The sequence below is a fragment of the Mesocricetus auratus genome, unplaced genomic scaffold (assembly GCF_017639785.1).
Source record: "Mesocricetus auratus isolate SY011 unplaced genomic scaffold, BCM_Maur_2.0 Super-Scaffold_100028, whole genome shotgun sequence".
NCBI lineage: Eukaryota > Metazoa > Chordata > Mammalia > Rodentia > Cricetidae > Mesocricetus > Mesocricetus auratus.
Window position 1 is genome coordinate 12,643,274 of NW_024429209.1, and position 19,048 is coordinate 12,662,321.

The following is a 19,048-nucleotide window of genomic DNA, read 5'->3' on the forward strand; positions in this document are numbered from 1 at the left end:
CACTGGGCACCCAGGCACGCTCCCATTCTGTCATTTTCTACGGCTGCCTTTGGCAATTACTTTCAGTTTGGTCCAAAGGAAGCAGGCGCGGGAGGACAAAAGCTGGGCGATCCAGTGTCTCAGGCAAATATTCCCGATCGGGAGCTGGTGTGGGGACCAAGGGGGTGGAGCCTGTGTTCCCAGATCCCACTGGGAATATATGATCAAATCGTTCTAACAGTTGCTGAGGCCTGCCATGGGCAAGCCAAGTTCAGGTTGACACAGTCTTCCACTTGGAGAAACAGAGTCCAGCAATGACTCCTCAGGACGTGTTCACCTGTCTGGACAGCACAGGCCAGGACGTGGAATGTAGGGGGAATGCCGGTTGTGGGTGAGATTCTAGAAGTGTGGCCAAGTCTGACTTCATGATGAGAAAAGATCCCAGCAGGTGAAGGAGCCTGGGGAAGGGAGGGCAGGCAGGGAGTGGTTCCGGTGGCAATGGTGCTGTAGGTTCAGGAAACAGGAGACAGTCAATGTGCTCAGCAGAACATTTCAGACTGAGCTAGCGAGGGGGAGCAGATGGCTCATAACATGGACCATAAGGACGGGTAAGTGTCTTCAGAGGCCGAGGCTTCTGCAAGTAAGGCACAGATACGACGTGACTGCACTTTGGGAAGATTACTGTTTATGGTATGGAGGGTGACCCAGAGGATAGCTGAGTCCAGTGTAACGCCTGAGCCAGGAGAGTGACATCAGAGGAGGAAGCAATGGTCCAGGGTCCAGTAGCATTTCAGAGAAGAAGGGATGGAGACCCACCTGGGAGTCTGGCATTGACTTGGATGGATGGAGTCACTAGATACTTTACGGGGACCCAAAGGTTGTTCTTCAGCGTGGCCTCACAGAGCTGAGCTCAGTTGCTCAGGGATACCCATATGGCCTCACAGGGTTGAGCTCAGGAAAGCAGTATTCCAAAATGAGTGAAGCACTGAGATCACAGGAGGCTGGGCTCCCAGGAGAGAGAAGACAGACGTGAGTCAAGAGGCCTTTACATCTAAGACAGACAGAAGGACACCAAGGGCCAAGGAGGCTGGACAAGGCAGCATCAGCAGTGGGCGAGGGGTTTTGTGGAGGGCACTGGCAGCCAGGGGTGGTGGTGTTGGAAAGCTTGGAGGATTCTGCAAGGCGCAGAGAACGGCTGTCCATGGGCTGTGGTCACATTGCATACAGCATGGAGGGTAGGCAGCATTCCTCTCCTGTCCTTGACCTCTAGCTGAGCCTTCTAGGCTGAAGTCAGATGGGTGCTGAATGATAGGAGGAAAGGTAATTGGGAGAACCCCAGGGTCAGGTCTCAGGATGAAAAAGAACACAGAAGGTTCCTGAGGTAGAAAGGGAGGTTGGAGTATAACCCCTCATGGCACCGATGACTTTCCCTTCAACTTGTGCCAAGAGGGCAATGTCATCTCCACATCCAACCCAAGCTCCAAGAGCGTAGAGAGGGGAAGCAAGGGGGAGGGGCAGAGTGTGCTTTGTTTTGCTGGAGAAGCACCTGGAGGGCCGTGTACTCTGGGAGGGGAAGAGGGAAGCCGTGACTTAGGAACACTAAGTTGAGGCCACACAGTGTGGAGCGAACACGGGTCAGTCTGCTTCACGTTGCTGTGTCACATTTGCCATCCCTGCCAGACTTAGACAACCCAAGGGAGGAAGGTGACAAGTGCCTGTGTCCTCTTCCATGCTGCCTCACGGAGGAGCTGACCCTGAGGAAATCGCCTGGCTGGGTTCCTGCTTGGAGTCACCTCTGGGGTCCAACATCTCCTGTGATTTTGATGGGAGCTAGAGAAGAGGGCGTGTTTGAGATATTAGTTTAAGAAGGCCACTTACTTTGTATGCAGTTGGAGTTCATAAATCACTCCAGGCTCTTTGGAGACAATGCACTTGACAGGAGCTCTGTCTAGTCAGCTTCAGACTGAACACAGCTCAAGTTCAAATAGAAGCAAGCCACGTCTTCGTCATGGGCTGCAGACAAATAAGCCATGTCAGCTCCCAGACACTGAAACCCCAGGGGAAGGGAGGCTAGCTCTGTGTAAGCTTTCCATAGCTGTAATAAGCCACTGCAGACTGTCTGGTGTAAATAATAGAAATCTAGTTCCTCGGGCTCTGGTGGGGAAGTCAAGATCCTACTGCGTTGGTTTCTTCCGAGTCTTTCATCTTTGGCTTTGAGGGTCATGTCCTCTCTGCGCCTTTCTCTGCAGTCATCTGGCTGGGGTTCTCTTTCCATACCAGATGGAAATTTCCAATATAGGCAAAGGTGGTTTCCAGGCTCCTGAGCACCAAGGGCCTGGTGAATGAATTAGATCCAGGGGTTATGACCGGGGCCCTGAGAACTAAACACTTGTGAGTCCAAGCTGTAGAGGCCAGAGACTCAGCTGACAGACTTTCTCCTCTGGGTCTAGACATCAGTGGTCCTGCACTCTGTGACCAGAAATGCAGGACTCAGAGCAGTATCTACCGGCTGCTGTTATGATTCTCAGGCCCTGGGTGTTGGGACCTCAGTGAGTGTTGCAGCTTTCAGAGCCTGGGTGTTGGGACCTCATTAGTTCTCTGAACTCTTCTAGTGACAGTTCCTGCAGACTTCTTGTCTTCAGCTTTTTATAGCCTCTTTCTTGGCTTCAGCTGTCTTGGCTGTGTGTCCCATTCCGTTTCTTCTCTGTTCTTTCCCATCCTCCGTCGTCTCTACCACCTCTGTCCCCAGGTGCCCTCTGGAGCTCTCTGGCTGCCCTCTTGCCACCACTGATGCTGGAGCTTGCTGCTGCTAACGGCCGACTCTACTGCTGCAGCTGCTCCTGTCATGACACCACTCATGTTACCAGTGCATCCAGTCTGCCGTGATGAAGACCACAGGTAGGCAAAAGACTGCCCAGGAGTCTTGTAGCCTAATGTTGCAACCCCAGGGAGGCCACACAGAAGGCAACCTCCTGGCTAGCCTGTCAGACAAGTTCACTATGTGTTTGCGTGCATGCGTGTGTGTGTGTGTGTGTGTGTGTGTGTGTGTGTGTGTGTGTGTGCTCGAGTGTGTATGTAATGCGGTCATTGTGACAACTTCCAACGTTGTCAATTGTTAAGATAGACCAAAGTCAAGCATATAGCCTTTTCTGGTCAGTTTTGACGTTCAACTTACCTTACACTAGAATCTCTTGGGAAGAGAGGCATATATGACTTATTCATTTTGCTTTATGTGGGAGTGTTTTACCTGCATGTTTGTTTGTGTACCACGTGTGAGCTTAGTGCCCATGAAGGTCAGAAGAAGTTGTGAGATCTTCTGGAACCGGGGTTGCAGCTGGGGAGCCATCACATGGGTCCTGGGAATGGAACCAGAATCCTTTGCAAGAGCAGTCAGTGCTTCTAATTACCGAGCCATCTCTCCAGCCCTAGGGGAAAAGTCTTTGGAGGAGCCATCTAGGTGAGGTTGGCCTGCAGCTCTGGTCGGTTGTCTTGACTGTCAGACACTGGCAGCTCCCTACAGCTAGTGAGAGGGGAGGCAGATGTGTGATGCTGGCCCTGGACAGCTGGAAAGTGTTAGAGCCAGCTGAGGACCGAGCACATGCAAGCAGCAAGGACTGAGCATGTGCTGTCTGCCCCTGGCTGTGGGAGTGGTCCTTCATGTCCCTGCCTCCCCCCCCCCAGCATGGACTGTGCCTGCTGTTGTAAGTAAAGAACCCTCCTCTGCTGTGTTGCTCCTGGTCCAAGTGCTTTAACACTACGACTGGAATGAAACTTAAGCATACATAGCCCCTCTCTTTCTCAAGGCTCTGACTCAGTCACTAGGGGAGTGGTCTCGCTCTCCAGACTGGCTTGTAGACAGACTGCCAGGTTCGCAGAGTCAGAGATGGCAAACCCTGGAACAGTTACAAACATTCTTCTAAGTTTGCCAGGGCCTTTTCCTAGTACTGGTACATACTGATGGGAACAAGGCCTCCTGTGGCCACAGTCATGTCTTCAATGGTTTGGTTCTTGGACTCTGCAGCTGGAGTGCTGTTCTTTCTAAACAGCTTTTCACCAAAGGCTGCCAGGCCTATGGGAGGGGACCCACCCTGACAGCTTCATTCAGTCACAGAAGAATACCAAAGCGTGCAGCAAATAGACCTAACAAATGGTTGCCTGTCACTCTCAGTAACATTTAACTGTGTTTGGCTCCGTACTAAAAAAGGTCTTGTGGGCTTCCCAGAATCCCACCGAGAGCTGGGTCCCTCTGATCCAGTGGTTCTTAACCTGTGGGTCACAGCACCTTTGGGGGGGCATTAAATTACCCTTTTACAGGGGTCAAATATCAGATATACTCCTGCAATCAGATATTTGTATTACAATTCATAACAGTAGCAAAATTACAGTTTATGAAGTAGCAACAAATATTTTATGTTTAAGGTTACCACATGAGAAACTGTGTTAAAGGGTCGCAGCACCAGGAAGGTTCAGAACCACGGTTCTGATTACTTTTACCTCACATGGCCTCTCTCTGCCTAAATCTGCTCCCCAGTCTCGTCTTGGAAAGATGCTTAGGACCAGGGCCCACTCTAATAATGTCATTGAACTCTGAAAAAGAAGGTGAGTCCGTCTCCAGATACAGTCGCAATCAGGAGTCCTTGGGGCTCTGAAGCTAACCCCGTAACATCTATTTCTCATAAAAACGAGTGGTTTCCTTTTTCTTTGGAAGAATCTCACATATACCAGACTGCTTTGAACTTGCTATATAGCTGAGGATGGCCTTGAACTTCCGACCCTCTTGCATCCACCTCCTTTGTTCTGGGATTACATGCATGCATCACTACACAGCGTACTAAGGAATCCAATCTAGGGCTTTGCGCATTGCTAGCCTTGTACTCTACCACAAAACATCTCCCCCTTTCCCTTTTGGTATTATTGCTTTTTAAAAATATTTATTTTATTTTTAATTATGTGTGTGGCTGTGTGCATGTTTGTGCCTGCCAAAGCCAGAAGGAAAGGCTTCATCCCTTGGAGATGGTGGTACAGGGAAGTCGTGAGCTGCCAACCATGGGTACTGTGAACCAGGGTGGAGTCCCCTAAATGAGCATTAGGCACTCCTAAAGGCTAAACCATCTTTCCAGCCGCCCCTCTGTTTTTTGTTTCCATTCTGCTTTGGTTTGGGGGACAGCGTTTTACTCCTGGAAGTTCACGTGCTGTGCTGGGATGACACACATGAGCCACCACACCTGGCATTTTTCTTTTAATTCAACAATCTTAGTTCACACCATCTCACCTCCCGGCTCTGGAGCCAAGAGCCATCAATCAAGCTGCCAGGCAGAATTTCTTAGACTCAAGACACAGTAGATGAGATGGAGACAGTTACCAGCCCAGTGCCTGCCAGCTTAACCCCGAGAGCCTCCATCAGTGAGATGGCTCTAGCCATGGACTCAGTCTTTTTCAGCCTCTGTAGGTATGTACCATCGGGCTCAGAGACCCAGCCCAGAATCCATCTCACTCAAGTGTAATTGAAAATTGGGCCACTCCTGTTCCAGTGACTCAGCACAAAAGAAGCCATCAATGTCCCATTTAAAATGAACTGCAAAATACAAAAAAGACAAATTCAGCATGTGATGGTTGGGGGGTGGTGGATGGCGAGCACATTTTGCAAACTTAAAAAGCATTTTGGAATGAAATCATCCTTACGATGCTGAAAGCTAGGGAAAGGAAATCTGCCAAATCAGTTATAAAAAAGAAAGCCAAACCCATTATGTATATCTTGAAATTCTTTGGGGATATTTTATCAAAGGATCTGTTCCCAGGGATGTTATTTTGGGGCTGTGTCTGATACCAGCTGACATGCTTCTATTTAGCATTTCACTGACTTTGAAAATCACAGCACCAAATTACTGTCTCTAACTAAAGCAGAGGCTCATCTGCAAGGAGAGGCTGATTAATATATTCAGATCGTTATCGTTGTCTGCTTTTTGCCTCAGATGACGGATGGAAGTGACGCGTGAGTTATTTCTTCTTCTTGGAGAAGGAGGAGAATGGGGCATGCAGTGGCTCTCCTGTGAGCTGGCTTCACCTCTGTCTTCCAGGACGCTGGGCACTGCACAGTGGCTGGCTCGGTGTGGCGGTTGCGAACTTGACTGATCTGCTTTCGGAAAGGCATATGAGGTCTTACGGTCTGCCTTACAGGTGGCAAGGGCGGTCACCCACTGAGCCCACATTGAGGAGCTGGGGGAAGAAGGGTGTCTGTGAAGCTGGAGGTGGGAGGATCCTGAGGCTCTGGCTTCCATGGAAGGAGAGTCACCACTGTGTCTTTAGTTAGGGATCCCATTCTTTTAAAGTTTATTTTTATTTTTTAAATTATGCATATGTCTACATGGTGATATGTGCAAGTGCCTATTGAGTATTAAGCTACACAGGGTAGGGATGTCATATGATATTTGTTTAGGGAGAAGTCACTTACATGGGAAGCCAAGAACCTAAGGTCAACGCTCTGCTGACCTCCAAGATCCTACTGGAACCCCAAATGGGCATGGTCAGCAGTACAGTACCTAAGATCTCTCCCTACAATTCCCCTTTTAGTCTAAAGAAAAGATTTAGTCTTGAAACAAAACTAAATTGTGTCAATATACAAAATGTCTCAAACATATATAAAGCATATGTACATAGAGGATGATAAGGATATTTATGCATCAAACATCATGAATAGCAAGACTTTACACAGTGTGATAAATTGCAATACACAAATTATAAATCACAAGAAGATATAATAATCTACCTATATCCCATCCTAAGCATATCTATCCTATCTCTAAACTTATCTGAAAGAGAAGATGCCCAAGTCTGAACACCTCCTTCCAATCCCAACCCTAAAGAATTGAAAGCTAACACTAAACAGGTATTAATTATCCTGTAATAACAAGAGTAGGGAAAGGGGGTGTAGTATTCTCAGAATTGCTTCCTGCTGAAATGGGACAACGATAACCTCATGGGATCCTGTAGGAAGAAAATGTTAGTGTAGTGAAAGCCTCAAATAGACTAGCTACAACATTTGTACCCAGTCTCTGTTTGATGGGAGATGCTTGATTGAAGCTCTTGATTGAAGTTCTTATCTGAGGCTCTGGCCAGAGTGTGTAGGAGGAAGTCTGATGCCGCCATTAAACATGTGACTTACTAGAGGCGCATACAGATGAGGTAATAAAAGGGCGGTTTACCACACCGCTAACCACACCCACTTTAGGCAGGACTAAAGACGTATACGGCTGGACGTAAAGACGTATACGTACGTAGGCGGAACTACGTCACTAGCCAAGCCCACTTTTGGGCATGGCTAGGGGCGTTACGGGGAAGGCATAAAAGACAGCGCACAGGAAGTCTCGCTCTCTTTTCCTGGAGTTCGGCTTCCGGTCCAGTCGCTAGCTGAGATCTGTAGGTTTGGCACTAGCATCTTGCTTCTGCACAGCCTGTACATTTGGCATCTGTTTTCTGTACTGTCTTACTATATTCTTACTACCACTAAGAGCTTGTCTATAATTCCTAGCTGATACAGGAGGAATGTTAATCTGCGTATTCCATTGCTGTAATAGATCACGACCCCAGAGGTTTATAGCAATATCTGCAACGTATGGCTTTAACCTTCCTCTCTGTCCTTCTGGCCCAATAAAGTCAATCCATCTAACGCTCTGTTTAACTTCAGATAGGGTTCCGATCCCTAAGAATTGAACATTAACCTCTTTTAAAGCCCAGTTTTGTGGCCAGGACTGCTGATTAAGTATAGTGACGTCACTTCCGGTGTCCAGTAATCCGTAAATCACCCTATTATTTACCTTAACCGGAAGTTTGGGTCTATGATATTGTATAGAAGTTTGCCAAAATATATGTTTTGTATCTCCTCCTGATGTAATTGTTTCATCCTCTGGAGCTAATGTATTATCCAATGCCGTATTATTTACAATGGGCAGTGGATCTTCTAATTGTCCTGGGAGAGGCTGTCCTCCACTGTCCCTGGGAATGACCAGATAATCTTCCTTTTCTAATTGTCCTGGGAGAGGCTGTCCTCCATTGTCACTGGGAATGACCGGATAATCTTCCTTTTCGGGGCTCCATGGAGCCCCGGAAGCCCGTTTCCCTGCTGCAAAGATCTACCTTGTCTGTCTATTGTGGAAAAGCATTCATCAGTCCAATGGCGCCCCTTCCCACACCTCCTGCATAGACCAGGAGGCTTAGGCCTTCTGTTTGATACATTCCTGGTAAAAGCATTATTTCTAGGAATGCGTTGTCTACAGTTCCTACTAAGATGTCCTATTCTACCACAGTTAAAGCATTTTGCATCTTTACGCCTATTTAAATTCTTTGAGATTGCCTTCCCTACCCATGCCTCTATATCATCACAGGTAGGGTATTTGGCATCCTGGTGCCTCCTCAAACCTGTAGAAATAGCTTCACCTACCCAAGCTCCTGTATCCTGACTTTTACATTCCAGGTTCGCTGTATGCAGAACCCATTCCTCCAATGGCGCTGATCTTATTTTTAATGGCCAAATTACCTGCCTGCATTGAGGATTCGCGTTCTCATACGCCAAAGATTCTATAAGGAGACGCCTGGATTCTGGGTTCGCTACCTGTACCTCTACTGCTCTGGATAATCTCTCTAAAAATTCAGTGAACCTTTCCCTTGGGCCCTGTAATACCTTGGTGTAGGGCTGCATTATCTCTCCTGTTTCACAAACCTTATCCAAGGCATTTAAAGCAGCTGTACGGCACAAAGACAACATGTGCTCGTCATATGCAGATTGAACCTGCGTGTCAGCGTAAGGACCCTCCCCAAGAATCTTGTCTTGGGGTACTTCATGACCGTTCTGCAATTCCTGAATCTCAATTGCTTTTGCTTCTTGCCTCCACAAAGCTCTCCATTGAATTTGGCAAGAATTTTCGAGTACTGCAGAGGCTAATTGGGCCCAGTCTTTTGGGGTTACTTTATTTACAGTAGCCCATGAGGTTAGGAGCTCTCTGACAAAGGGAGAATGAAGACCATACATGACAATGGCCTCCTTAATATTTTTTAGATCCTTCATCTGTATAGGCTCCCAGTGATAAGCAATGGGACCATTTGATTGTTTTTTCGTTGCTGGTTTTTCTGATACAGATACTGGAAAAACCATAGAGGAACGCATAGCAACCTTAGGGAAATCATTCCGGCATTTGAGAAGCGTTGGGAAACTCCTGTCCTGACCTGTTGCCTGTATTTCTGATTCTGAGTGTAATAAGAAGGTGCACCACTTCAGTTAATTAGTCTGGCGTTGTCTAGAGTGATGTAGTCCCAAACTGGTTTCAGGGTGGTAGTTGTCAGTTCAGATGCATCAAGTCAGATCAGTTGGAATCGATGAAGTGGGGCCCCATACTCTTTACGGAGTATTCGAAGATTGCTGTTAGGAAATTCTTTGTTCTCTGTGGAAAACTCAAAAGTTAATGTCAACAAAGAAATTTCAACTTTTAATGGGTATGCATACTAGGAAAGGCAACAATAAGGAAGATAGTAAACATGAGGGAAATTAGACTTTCAGAGAAAGAGCCAAGTGTAAACAGATGACAGTCCCTAGATTTTGTTTTCTTTTGTATTACACCAATTGGCTTCTTGATATAATACAAAAATTGAATTTTATTTTAACAATATGCTTGGATTTTGAGGAGGAGAGCCAGATCTGACTCCAAAGCCAGCACTGATTTAAGTGAATTGAGACCAAAAGAGTATTAGGAAGTAAGAGAAAGAGATTTCATAAGGATGTAAGTTAAGAGAATTAGACATTGGTACTAAATATCAGATTCTTCTTTGTTTGATGGTTCTTTTTGGCTAGTCATCCTCTTTTCTTTACATATCTATACGTTCAGTATCTTCTTGCTGTTTGGAGATGGGTTTGCTGTTAAGACAAGAACAAAACACTTCCTTTTCCTTTTGTGAGGTCTCTTTACACCTTGTAGAATATGACTTTGTGGATGAGCTGTCATCTTTCCTCCTCTGGAGGTTTCTCCTGTTTGGATAGAATCTTGATCAATTTTGATGGAATCCAAAGCTTTTCTTCTCCTGTGGAAGCAAAGGCAAAACCCCTTCATCAACATAACACATATCCTGGTTTCCAAACTGAGATCATTGCATCCTCAAAATACACTGGCTGATTTAGTTCAGAAGTTTTTTTCTGTAGTCAGGTATCGTTCTGTAGCTGTTTGTCCTTTCTCATTAGCATTAAGAAAGTTTAATGTTCCCAGCACTCGGGAGGCAGAGGCAGGCGGATCTCTGTGAGTTCGAAGCCATCCTGGTCTACAAAGCGAGTTCCAGGAAAGCTTCCAAAACAATACAGAGAAACCCTGCCTCAAAAAAAAAAACCAAAAAAAAAAAAAAAGAAAGTTTAATGTTAATAAAGCATTATGTAATCTGTGTTTGGGGGTCTTTGTTCTCCCTGGCTGTTTATAGAATATTTCTTTTAAAGTGTGGTTAGATCTCTCAACCACTGCTTGTCCTGTGGGATTGTATGGTATATATTATGTGCTTTATGTTATAATATCTGAAAAGCTGTACCAATTTGCTGGAGACATATGCTGGAGCATTGTCAGTTTTTATTTGTACAGGTATACCCATAACAGCCATCACCTCTAAGAGGTGTGTGATAACAGAATCAGCCTTTTCAGAGCTAAGAGCAGTGGCCCATTGAAAACCTGAAAAAAGTGTTTGTTGTATGGTGCACATATCTTAAACTTCCAAATTCTGGGAAGTGAAAAACATCCATTTGCCAAATTTCATTTCTATGAAATACCTTTGGGATTACTGTCTGCTGGTAATGGGGTTTGATCATAGAATGAATAGGTGGGGCAGTTTCTTACTATTTCCTTGGCTTGTTGCCAAGTGATAGAAAAATCCTTCTTTAAGTCTTTGCTATTAACATGGTGTTTTTAAAAATGAAATTCTGAAGTTTCTAGCACACTTTCTATTAATAAATGATAAATCTCATCATTACCTTGTGCTAGAGGACCTGGTAGACCAGTATAGGATCTGTTTTATATATATAAAACGAGTCCATTCCTGATAGTTTCCTGCAATTGTATAAACAATTAAATTAACTATGTATCATCAGGAATAAATTCAGCGGTCTCAATGTGTAAAACTCTCTCTGCATATTGAGAATCAGTAACTATATTGAGAGGCTCTGTAAAATCCATAAGTACCATGAGAATGGCATACAACTCTGCCCTTTGTACATAGTTGTAAGGGCTTTGAACTACTTTATTTATATTTCCTGATTTATAACCTGCTTTTCCTGACTTGTTTGCATCAGTATAGAATGCAGGGACTCCAGAGACAGGCATTTTTCTTACAGTACATGAAAGGATTCAAACTGTTTTCTTTATGAATTTGATTCTCTCTGTTTTGGGATAATTGTTACTAATCGTTCCCAAAAAGTTATTCATTATCCTTACACAAGGAGGAAATTTCCTCATTAGTTAAAGGTACTATAATTTCTGTTGGGTCCCTTCCAGTTAGCTGATGAAGTCTTAATTTTCCTTTTAAAATAAAATCAGATCTTTTCTATATATGTCTTAAGTTTTTTATTCTGTTTATGTGGCAGAAATATCCATTCTAATATGACATCTTCCCTCTGCATCAAAATCCCTGAGGGGTATTCTCTAGATGGTAAAATAACCAGTCTAGTTTTGGATTCACTCAGTCTATATGTGCTTCTAGTATTCTCTTTTCTACCCATTCTAATTCTTTTTCAGTCTCAGCTGATAACATTCGTGCACTATTTAAGTTCTCGTCTCCTTTTCAGGCCATTTTTAGGTGTTTAAAATCATGCTCTTCTACTCCAATAATTGTCTGTAGTTGAGAAATCTCTCCTAGTAGTTTTTGAAGATCATTAAGAGTCTAGTAATGATCTCTCCTGATCTGTACTTTTTGTGGTCTAATTTTTTGTAGATCTATTTTATAACCTAAATAGTTAATAGAATCTTCTCTTAGTATTTTTTTCATGGGCAATCTGCAATCCCCAGTGAGATAAAATTTCCTTTACTACCTCAAACATCTTTTCCAACATTCCTTCTTTCAAATCAGCCAACAATATATCATTCATATAATGCTAAATTGGGGATTGTGGAAATTGTTTGCGAATTATGGGTTTTTGCACAAAATACTGGCACAGAGTAGGACCATTTAACATTCCCTGTGGCAAAAACCTCCTAACTGGTTGAGAATTGTTATAGGTAGGCACTGTGAAGGCAAATTTTTCCCTATCTTTTTCTTGTAAAGGTAAAGTGAAGAAGCAATCTTTTAGATCAATGACCATAATAGGCCATCCTTTATATATCAGAGAAGGCAATGGCATCCCAGGCTGTAGAGAGCCCATAGGCTGAATTACTTTATCGATGGCTCACAGGTCTGTAAGCATCCTCCATTTACCAGATTTCTTTTTGATAACAAATACAGGGCAAGTCCACAGACTTGTAGATTCCTCAATATGTCCAGCATTTAGCTGTTCCTGAACCAGCTTTTCTAAAGTCTTTAGCTTCTCAGAGGTCATAGGCCATTGCCCTACCCAGGTAGTTTCATCTGTTAGCCATTTTAAGGGTAGGGCTTTTGGTTCCTCTGTAGGTTTGTCACTCGTATTCTGTCTGGAGTTGTGGTACTAGCATCCTGTATCTGTTTCCTGTTGCCTGCAAGATGTAGGACTCTCAGCTCCTTCTCCAGCACCGTGTCAGCCTGTGCGCCACCATGTCCCACCACGATGATGATGGACTGAACCTCTGAGAGGTGCCTGGCAGCTGAAGAGAGCCTTAGATCCCCTAGAAATGCAGCTGCAGAGGGCTGTGGGCTGCTCTGTGGGTACTGGGAATCGAACCTGGGTCCTCTGGAAGAGCAGCCAGTGCTGACTGCTGGGCCGTCTCTCCAGCTTCCTATTTTTAGCCAATAATGGCGACGACAAAGGAAGCACATGGGCAATAAACCAACCATCGGGGTTTCTGAATTCATTTTTCAACCAGTCAAGATTTCAAACCATAAACTGCTCTTTATTATGGAAATGCATGTGCTGCCGTTAGAGGAGGGCAAGAACACGGGGCTGAAATGGCCCTGGTTAATGGGGACACTTTGTAAAGAGCCCGTGTGAGGTCTGACATATTCTCAATTTTGTATGTTCGAAGTGGGTAGGAGAAAAAATGAATCACCCGCGGAGAGCATGGATATGAATTCCCAGGGGGTGTTTACTTAAATGGAACCACTTAGCAGTGGTGCAGTGGGAATCCATCCAAATTTTGCCTGTTGTCTTGGAGCGTGTGAAGCTCAGTCAAAGAAGGGCAGCTGCCACCCCTGTCAACGCTCGTGTATCCACCATTGCTTTCTCTTCATCAAGTAGCAATCTAAAGCCCATTCCAAAACTCTCGGTAGATTGCACTATGGAGGAAAACGCAGGCAGCCTCTAAGGGAGAAATAAATGGGACCTGGGAGATGGGAGCAGTCCTGTGGAAGACAGCAGTATGTGTGGACGTCTGAACATGTCTCCTGGGGAGCGTCCTTACAGACTGCATCATGAATTTCAGTTGAAGAGGGCTCAGTGTAGAACCTGTTTCTCCTTTGTGTCCCAGGGTGCTGGAGGCTGAAGTGGAGCCTGGTCTTGACTTGGGATCTGACCCCAAGCACAGTCTGACCCCAGGGTTTGTGGTCAGACAATAAGGGAGTGATTCCGGGCGTAGGAGAATAAAGAAGCAGAGATAATCCCCGGATGCATTTGGAGCCGCTGACTCTGTGTGAGTCATTCAAGTACAGATGTCTGACTTGCCTCTAACCTGGAGATGGAATCTGTGTCTGTTCCCCATCCCTGCGACCTCCAGCTGGAGAAATTTATGCTCTGTACTTCAAGGCTTGGTGTGAAGAGGCCATTCAGAGGTCTATTTGTTAGACATTTTGTTCTTAGAAACTGAGACATCACAAAAGGAGGCTGATCACCAGAGGCAGCCATGCTGGGAGGAGCTTCCAGGAAGAGTATCTCTGCTCAGGATATTAGCTGGGTTGACTTCTGAACCATTCCAGGCAGACTTCATACAAGTGAAGAGCGTCTCCAGGAGAGTCAGCCCGTGATGCTCTCTGTCACCCAGGTTCTTAGCCCTTCCTAGTGGAAGCTGCAGACACTGGGCAGCCATGCCTGACCTAGGACTCGATCCGAAGAAGCAGATCCAGCGGGTCCTTGGCTGGTGCCACTAAGTTTTGAGCTGTAACAGACAGTATTTCTGTGTAGCAACAGACAATGTGTGCCTGTGAGTGACTGGGTTGAGCCCCACTGGAGACCATCAGGCATGTGTGACGACTCCGTGAAGTCAGGAATGGAGATGCAGAGCTGTCATCCCAGCGTAGGAGGATGAGGCAAGAGGAGGAAAAGATCAAGACCATTCTTAGAGGCAGAGAGTTCAAGGCCATCTTAGGCTACATGAAATGTGAGTCTCCGTTTGAGGACCTTGGCTATGAAGCCCCACAGAGAACACCCTCGGAGCTGATTCTCCTGGGCCTGGCTGGGTGTTCATCACATTGTTCTGCTGCTGCTGGCCTTGCTGTGCACTGTGCCTTGACTGGTGCCCTGGTGTTGTATGATCCCAGTACTGAATATCACAGGCCTCTGGGGCTGGGGAGATGACTCAGTGGTTAAGTGCTTGCTGTACAAGCATGAGGACCTGAGTTCAAATATCTGAAAGCCATGTAAAAAGCCAAGTGTGGTGGTTGTGTGCTTGTCACTCCAGTACTGGGGAGATAGAGAAAGAGGACCTCTGGGGCTTGCTGGCCAACCAGCTCAGAAATAAGGAAGCTGCAGATTCAGCGAGAGACGCTGTCTCAAAAAAATAAAGTTGAGAGTAATAGAGGAAGACACCTAACGTCCTCTTCTTGCCTCCACATGAATGAGCCCAGATATGCACACACAAATATGCACTGTTAATCCCACCAGGCAAGAATAAGACCACTACCACAATTTTTGAGTCAAGTTTGAATCAATCTTAATTAAATATTGGCCAGGACTATGGCTATTCTCCAAGTTCATACTCGAGACCTATGCTTAGAGTACAGTGCCCAATTATTAGTCAGGGCCTTGTAAGCACAAAATTCACAAGGCTACATATTTCTTGCCTTTGTCCAATCAGAGGCAAGCTTACATCCTGATGCACTTCCTGCCTATCTACCTCCTGCCTATCCTGCCAGTTGGGGCAACCAAGCTTATTTACACAAGTGAAAACACTTGGCTTGTTGCTTTACATGAACAACGGCCTCCAGCATCCCAGGAAGTTATCTATCCTTGAGCCATGGAACTTACAGGTTAGAGGCAGTTTTGGTTATTTATATCTCTCAAGCACAGTAATTAAAACATACCGTTATTCATTGCAGTACAAATACATAGGCACTTGCAAACATCTACAAACACATATGCCTTTTTTTTTTGAAAGATGGAGGGACTCCTGCATCTTTGTGACTATTCAATAGGAAAAGATACATCAAAATTTAAAACATCTTTACTTCATTTGGAGAACTCAGAGAAGCCTGTTTGCTGCAGAATTTCTTTCTGCATCCAGACTTTTCTTTCTCACCATGGACTCCAAAGTGTTTCCTTAAATGGTCTTTAAATTTCCTCTTAAATACTAGCTTTAATTTCCCTGGCCCCCATTGTCTACTACAAATCCATAAGAACTTGATTTGGTCAAGGTCACTAGTGATGCTTGGGAGATTTTTTTTTAACTGTCTTTACTTTGGAAAGATGCAGAACCTGCAAGTACAGCCTCTTGTGCATTCTCTCTGTGTTTACAAGTTTCTTTAAGGAAAGGTGACTTAGAGTTCAGAGTTGTTTGTGTCTTTATTTCCTTCGCTGTTGGAAACCTTACACAGACACTGTATGAAAGGGAAGAGTAATTTCTATGTGCTTCCTTGTCAGGCTATAAATAAGCGAACTCAAGCCACCAGTGTATCTGTTTTTGGTGTGTGTACAGCCTCTGGTTCAGAACATCCCAACACATTGTGGCACCACAGACCACAGTGTTGGGGAAGGACAATTTCTGACAGTTGTGAGTGCCAACCAGGGCTTTCCAGAAGCCAAACTCACAGGAGCAGGATAAGATCTTATCAAGATGAGATGCAAAATTCACCAAGGCTGCACTTGGCTCACAGAGGACGCAGGGCACTCACAGACATACAGATGCTGTAGTAAAAGCTGTTCTGGATGCATTATAAACCTTTGTCACTGTGGTGTGTGTGTGTGTGTGTGTGTGTGTGTGTGTGTGTGTGTGTGTAAGCATGTGCAGGAAAATACTGGCAGAAAGGGGAAGGTAGCACCAGTGATGCTGTTCTTAAAAGACGCCCCAAGGAATCTTCCTGGGTAGGGAGACATCAAGACAAGATCTGGGACTTGTGGGTTCTGGAGGAGATAGAGTAAGAGAGAGGAAGCTGCCGGAGCACGGTCCAGTGGGTTGTGCAATGATGATGAGCAAGAGGATAGAGATGGGTGAAGGGACAGAGGGGACTGAGATTAGATAGGGATGGAACCAGAGGGGCAACTGAGGAAAGCAGAGGTGCCAAGATGCAACCAGCAGAGGCCCCTTCAGGAGGAATGGGATGGGGCCTCGCTGACTCTCCCACCCCACAGCCTCCTTCCTGTGGCTATGTTATCACAAAAGATCGAAGCAGCCCTACTTTGTTCTTGTCTCCAGGGATGAAGGTCAATGTCACAGCAGCGGCCACTCTGATGCTGTCTTCATGCCGAGACCCTGATATTCAATGTGAAGTCTGCATTGATGAAATTTTCATTACAGAAGCATCTTCCCTTTCATGGCCTCGTTAGTCTGTGGCTTTGAGGATCTGCTGGCTTGGGTTTGGTTACCCTGTGAGCTGAGGGTGGGGCATTATTAAACATTTAGATGAGGGATGGTATGTCAGGGTGCCCTCTCCCTCATGGGCAGAGCGTGAGGGGCTCTGCTAATGACTACAAGGGGGTCAGGGCTGGGAGCCAATTACAACCTTCTCTATAGTCAGAGGGAGCTTCCACCTTCTGCCTGCCATGGAGAGGAGCTGCTTGGCTGCAGGACACAAAAGAAGCTCAGTCTACCACCCACTTCACATCCACCAGGCTGCCTGTGTGTTTGAGCAGACCCCACCCACTTCTGAACCTCACAAGCAGCATAAGGCAGATTGACCAGATGGACATTTAGACACAGTGACGGTGGGCTGAACCAGGCTAAAGGAGGGTGCTGTGTTGCAAGCCGGTTGTGTTTAACAAATGCTTTTCCAAATGTGGGAGTGGAGTCTGTGTCTCATGTGTAAATACCTGTCAGATTTTCTCAACTGTCCTATGGGACAGGTGACCCCATCATTACTACTTTACAGATGAAGTAAACACTGCCCAAGATATGCTGTGCTAGATAACATATTAAGTGCTGCCTGCTAAGTGGTAATAAAGGCAGGATTTGGACTCAGGACTCCTGAGTCCCTCATGTAAATCTTGGCACCTAGCTTTTATTAGAAGCGGTTAAGAAGAATCTGTCCATATATGTCTTCATATCAAGCAAGGAGCTAAAACAATTGTCCTGCCAATGTTTTTCCAACCTCCTGTATCCTACATGTTCAGTCTTTCACACGGGGACCAGGGTCAACCTCCTGCTCTTCTCTAGTCCCCAAGTTTTCCCATCAAGGCAGCTTGTCACCTGTCTCTGATGAAAGCTTCCCTTCAGGAAGCTTGCCTTTTGGTTCTGATGGGCATTTGCATTTCTGCCCTAAGCTGGAGACTTTGCTAATCTCTCTCTGTCCATGATACAGATGTGCATTTTTAAAAAGAGACTTTGTTTATTGAGACAAAATCTCATGTAGCCCAGACTGGCCTCAAGCCTTTTTTAAGGGCAGATGGCCTTGATTTCTGGTCCTCCTGTATGCCTCTCCTGAGTGTTGTGCCATCTGACAGGTTATAGAGTTGCTGAGGGTTGATCACAGAGTTTCACACATACTAGGTAGGCACTCCTATGACTGAGCCACACCCCCAGCCTTCAGTCATGCAGGTTTTTGTTTTTAATTCATGAGAAACCATAACTAAAACAATTTCCCATTCATTTAGGTTGGAGATATGGTTAATCTGCCAACTTCAGATCGCTACATGTTGCTGTCTCAACATATAAGAAGAGTCCCATGTATATTTTGATCTGATGTAATAGCTTCTAGCAAACAAGCAAAGCCAGGGAGAGACAGAAATGAGAGAACACACAAACACACTCATGCACACGTACAAGCACACACGCATGCACACACACTCAGAAAGAGAGATTTACTTTTCAAAGGCCTCAAAAGGCAACCCAAGCTGTGAGAGCTTGATGTTTGTATCCCAGAGAAAAAGCAAACCACACCAAGGTGGTCCCATCACTCTGCTCCCTGAGCTACCCAACAATGTGTGAGTGAGCCTGAGCCAGTCTGGAGTTGTGTGCCAGGCTCTAGAGCTGGAGAGACCAAAGCTGACACCGAAAGCTGGAGACAAGAGGGTAAGACAGGCCGTGGCAGTTGAGCCTGATCTATACCAGCACTTGCTTCCCAGAGGCCTTTGTGGATGCAGAAGTTTCACAGAGCACAGTACTCAAGACTGAACTAGGTGTGGGTGTCACCCATATCACAGACACCATTACAACAGCCTTGGAGTTCAAGGCTCAACAACCCAGAATTCCAGAAAACACACAAGGCTTTCTGTTGAGTCCCTAGGAGGTTGTTCCATGAGAACAAACTGACATAGACTCTGCTCTGTGAGGACAGAAGGGCAGCCTTAGAATGTCTTAACCCTGGGTTTGCATGGGTGCTTGGCCTCTGCCAAAATTTACACCGTGGAAAGACTAAAATGTCTAGGGTCTCAGGCACTTACTCACAAGGTTACCAGACCTCAGAGGAGAAAGCCACCAGATGCCGCATAGTGGGAAAACAGACAACAGGAGGCCCCAGGTACTTAGTCACTGAGGTACTAGTGACAAATTTCATTTTTAACAAATGAAAAGACGGAGTACATTATCAGAAGAATTGCATTTGAAAATAGAGCCAAATA

At 45.5% G+C, this 19,048-nt stretch overlaps 1 long non-coding RNA gene across 2 annotated transcripts; it reads left to right on the forward strand.

Moving 5' to 3' along the window:
* Nucleotides 1-147: 147 nt before the first annotated feature.
* On the forward strand, nt 148-17,541 carry LOC121134585. 2 transcript variants are annotated; one of them, XR_005871689.1, is made up of 4 exons: nt 148-427; nt 2,729-2,877; nt 16,689-16,814; nt 17,007-17,541. It is a non-coding gene; the product is annotated as an uncharacterized LOC121134585 (long non-coding RNA). The 2 variants fall into 2 exon arrangements; XR_005871688.1 differs by lacking the exons at nt 148-427; nt 17,007-17,541 and adding an exon at nt 441-587 and having other exon boundaries at nt 16,689-16,807.
* The last annotated feature ends 1,507 nt before the right edge of the window (nt 17,542-19,048 follow it).